Consider the following 5,278-nt stretch of genomic DNA (forward strand, 5'->3'; position numbering starts at 1 on the left):
CTTTAAAAATAATGTGTATATATTATATATATGCTATTCTTGGTGAACGTTGTGAGACCTGCGATGATGTACGGAGCGGAAGCCTGGCCCATCAAAAAGGCTCAAGAGAAGAAAGTATAGGTAGCCGAGATGAAAATGTTGAGATGGATGTGTGAAGTGACGAGGCTTGATAGGATTAGAAACGAGAGGATTCGAGGAACAACTAAAGTGGTGGAAATATCGAAGAAAGTTCAGGAGAGAAGATTGCAGTGGTATGGGCACGTGATGAGGAGGGAAGATGATTATATAGGCAAGAGGGTTTTGGATATGGAGGCGGAGGGGAGAAGGAAGAGAGGAAGACCAAGGAGAAAATGTAAGGATTGCGTGGATGGAGATATTAGAGAGAAAGGCCTTGTTGGGGACGAATACGAAGACCGAGGAGAGTGGAAACGTGCTGTCAAAAATAGCGACCCCGTATAGATACGGGAAAAGCTACAGAAGAAGAAAGAGTGATATTTCAAATCATAGATAGCAGTAAAATCCCCCAAAATGAGTTAGTTACCTCACAAAACACTTTTTCTTCAATTAAATCGTCCACTGAATAGAATAGAAGAATAAATTAGTTGGGTTAGTGTTAGATATTGTTGAAACACCCAAATAAAAATAGTTTAGTTCCCTTCAATAAAGTTTAATTAAAACACCTTACACGTAAATCTTTATGACGTTTCGTTACAAGTTTAATTTTACTACGTAATTGTTCGTCATAAAGCTTCTTCTTAAAAACGTTTTCTCTATTTCTTATAGCATATTTCAAGTAGTCTTTGATTGAAATATGAATAAAAACTGTATTTATTTCTTTTATAATTATAGCAATATTTGACGATGTTCGGATCGACTGTGGCATATCCTTACGTGGTTACACCTAAGCTCTGCATCCAAGAATCCGACCCGGCTCGAGGCTACATAACATCAACAATATTTTTTGTGTCAGGTTTAGGGACACTAATCCAGTCAACATTCGGAACAAGGTAAGAGCCTATACCATCCATCTAACTTTAATTGGCTTAGAAATAGGGAACTTTTCAAATATTATGAAACTGTAATATTACATACTTACACTGACGTGCAGAATCCCGACAATATGTGACCTAACCAATTTTTACATATCTATTGCAATAAAGTCCTGTTTCTAAGGAACGTGCAAAAAAGGAATTTTTCAGAATATACTTATGAACTGAAAGACTATGAAAATGGCAGCTAGACATAGTAACTACTGCCATTTCTTTTATGATCAAATAGAAGGATATGAACGTCACTCATATAACACACTTAGAGCCGCAAAGTTATAGGGCAAGTATACTAGCCACTAGACTACGCCCGATCCATTAACACAAAAGAGTGAACCGAAAAGAAAAGAAGACCAAGCATTGAACATAATTTTTCAGGTCAAAATATTATAAACTGCGCAATAAAATAAGAAATAGCTATTTTGGCAATGTTTGTATCAAATGTTCATAATAAGGTGTAAGTGGATATGTTAAACCTACAGCGACTTTATAACGGTTGTGGCTGTCTCGTTACTCGCTGATTTACATATTCAAGATTGGTTTAATATAACGTATTCAATCCTTACTATATTTAAAGTATATTGATTTTTAGATATTTGGTTTACTTGCTTTTTAATACTATGCCTCTAACTAAAAAAAAATACTTATTAATTTTATTAATTTATATTATCGATTATAAATTAAAGTAATCCGACTAAACTGGAGATATAAAATGGCAAATCCACTAGTTTCTATAGAACTATAATTTTCTTATGCTATTGAAAGTGTCATGGTATTCTCCAGTTCTGGAGATATAAAATGGCAAATCCACTTGTTTCTATAGAACTATAATTTTCTTATGCTATTGAAGGTGTCATGGTACCATCCAGTTTTGGAGATATAAAATGGCAAATCCACTAGGTTCTATAGAACTATAATCTTCTTATGCTATTGAAAGTGTCTTGGTATCATCCAGTTTTATTAAAGGATTGAAATGAAAATAAAATCTTGGAAATACGTTTATTCTGTAATACAAAACAATTTTTAAAATCAAAACTAACTGTAAAGGTTGAATTAGTTCGAGAACTCTGTGTAGTTTCAAAAAAGTGTAAATTAAGTGTAATAATAGACAACTGAGTACGTTATATTACAACATGCAAATCAGCAAGTCACGTGACAAACACAACCGATAGAAAGTTATTGAGGTCCGGAACGGATCGGGAACATATTTTGACGTATTGTAGGTAGGGTGATGGACACGAAGTTTGATCGTTTTCAGAAAGTACATGGAGGTAACAGTTGTATCACTTCACAAAAGGAATTAGGTGTCCCCTCTCTATAATAATAAAACTCTGATATTACAATAATAAACTAGTGAAGCAGGGCATGTTGTCCAGGCTTCATTTTTTGCTAACATGTCAACCAGGGCATAAAAAATCAAGTTTCCTTTACCAATGATTTTTTTCAGTTACTGTTAAAAAGCCGATCATTAAGACAGGGATTGGTCATGGAGGTTCATAAATAGGTTTAAACCAACATTCGCTCATTGCTTGCACTGGTTACTGGAAGAGCGAAGACTACACTGGTGATGTTTAGTAATTCAGAGTATGCAGTTTATAATCGCCGCAACTCTTCATAGAACTGTAACGGATTCTTTGACTTTTCACTTTTTTCATAAAGGTATCTATTGGCAACATTAATATGAGAATCAAAAGAATTTCAGACCCAACAAAGTTTGATAAGAATGCAAAGACTGAAAGACTCTCAAATTTTACAAATTTTCTTGTTTCCTGATTAAATGCAGAAATTTGTTTCAGAATAGCACCTATCAAGTTCCGAAAGAAATGTATCAACTATTTCAAAGTATTCTCTGTTGAGCTGCTATTAAAAAGAAATAACTCTCCACATCATTCCTCTCACTCGTAGAGTCTGTGAGAAACTGATTTAGTCGTTACAACGCTTTTCGAATTCGTCAAGACCGTCCAAGACTTTTAGTCCTATTAATTGCAAAATATGTCTCGACATCATAAGACTGTAGAAAAAACTTGGCTGCATCAGAAAGGCTAGAGAAAGAAGTATTAGATCGCATGCTGTTTATTTCGTTCCTGGTTAAATGAATGAGCAAACTTGCTTTTGAAATCAAAACATCAGTAGACAGTAGCTGATCTGATGTACTTTTGTGGGCACAGAGAACCTCCTCTACACTATGGAGAAGAAGTCTAAGGAACCCTAGTTTATCTCGCAATGCTTTAGCCTTAGGTGCAGCATCCATGTCAGAACTTTCTGACAGTACACCAAGAACTTCAAGCAAATTTCTATGGCGATGTTTATTTTTTTTAAAACTGAAAGATTCCACTTGGCTACAGCAACTCATTCAAAGGTCAAGACACTTAGCTTTTCGAGCCTCAATAAAACTCTGATGCCTGGTGTTGCTGTTGGTCATAAATATGTAAAATGACTTAATTATTTTGAAAAAAGAAATACATTTGAAACACTTTTCTCTTCTGCTTTTTTGAACACAACTTATGGAACAGTTCTCCTAGATATTAGTTAAACATTATTAACTCAATACTACCTAAACCTCTCCTGGGCATCATTAAAATTTAATGAACTCAATTTTTAGTTTCATCAAGTGCAAATCCTTACGATAACTCGGGAGAGAATGTTCATATGGAATATTTAAGACGATTTTTTAGGCAGAACAGTTTTAAGACACAGTAGCTTTTGGGCAATAAAAAACTATAATATTTCATTAAACAAGGTTACATTGTCATTCTACTCTCTGCCTTTTTGATGTCCCCAAAGTATAAACATGTATACGTTCCTTCAAGCCTTTTAGTTTCTCACAGAAACTGTCATTTGTGCATATCTTCATGTCAACGCCCGTGGTATATATATCAGCCATTTGCGACGTAAATATTCATACACTTAGATTATAAAGTTTCTTTCGGATCAGGGATTTATAATTTATAAGATGGGAATATTCCTTTTAATTAATGGCGTCAATAAAGAAAGGAATATGGATGAGCTTGAAACAACAGCGCCCTCAACAAAGACCAACAGTACAGCATAAACAAAGAGGATCTTTGTGTAGAGAAACTTTGAAAAGTAACAAAAAGCCACGTTTACACAAACTGTTTAAATAATATACCCATTCAATTATCGCATGAAGTTGAAGATAAAACGCGCATTTACGATATATTCCTTACGAATAAACATATATATAAAGACGCCTGATGCAGCGCCTATGAATTTTCGCGTATTCGAATTGTTGAAAGAGTCGTTGGGATACTGTCATCCTCGTTCTTTGGATAGAATATGGTAAGTACGCAGGGAAGAATAGTGTGGTTTGGACACGGAATCTTTATAAAGGAGCCGCTAGCAATTCAAACTACGCTACAGGGTTGATGTCAGTATGCATAGTCATCAGAGAAAGCATAATCAGACGTAGCAAAATAGATGATAATGAAACTGATGAGGCTTCAAAATCGTTTTGACGTAACATCTTCAACCTCTGAAAACGAAAGAAGCTGTGGAAGGTTACTACACAAAAATATAGTTTTACATAGAATCCTGAACTTGTTTCATATTTCATATATTCAGGATAGTTTTTGTATTGTTTATTGTCGCTTGGACTCTTTGCCCAATTATGCACAGAGCCGATTTAATATTTAGACGTAAAAACTTATTTTGTGTTTTTATGTAGGCTTCCGATAATTCAGGGGTCCGTCTTTTACTTTTCTGGCTTCGATATTTGCTATTTTAAACTTACCTCAGTGGAAGTGTCCTAGTGAGGAAGAAATGCTGTCGGCAACAGAAGAGGAGCTACAAGAAATCTGGCAACTCCGAATGAGAGAGGTGAGAAATTATATTAAAATAGTTTGTTAAAATATTATGTATCCAATATAAACTTAAAATGTTTATGCTATTTAGGTTAACACAGTTTTTGTCTCTCAAAGTAATAAATGTTTTTGGCTGTTTTATTCATAGGAAGTAAGCATTTTGTTAATTAACGAAAACTGAAAAATATTTGCTTTCACAAAATCTTCATTTATATCTGTCGTGTTACTGAATGAGTACATCTGGAGATAAATAACAGTGTTATTGATAAGAACGGAAAGATGGAGAACTGATAACTGATTATCACTTTAGTAATAAGAACTATTTCAGCTTCAACGACTTTATTATTTCATTAAAGTCGTAGGTTTATTACTCTACGCGTTCACTTAAAAAATCTTATTATTAAAACAAAA

General features: G+C 34.2%; 1 protein-coding gene across 2 annotated transcripts in view; it reads left to right on the forward strand.

Annotated features, from left to right (window-relative positions):
- The window catches only part of LOC106478585 (solute carrier family 23 member 2-like), a 45,632-nt gene that overhangs the window by 10,434 nt on the left and 29,920 nt on the right, over positions 1-5,278 (forward strand). The gene's annotated exons all lie outside the window — the stretch shown is intronic.

This window comes from Limulus polyphemus, unplaced genomic scaffold, assembly GCF_000517525.1.
Source record: "Limulus polyphemus unplaced genomic scaffold, Limulus_polyphemus-2.1.2 Scaffold229, whole genome shotgun sequence".
NCBI classification, from domain to species: Eukaryota; Metazoa; Arthropoda; class Merostomata; order Xiphosura; family Limulidae; genus Limulus; species Limulus polyphemus.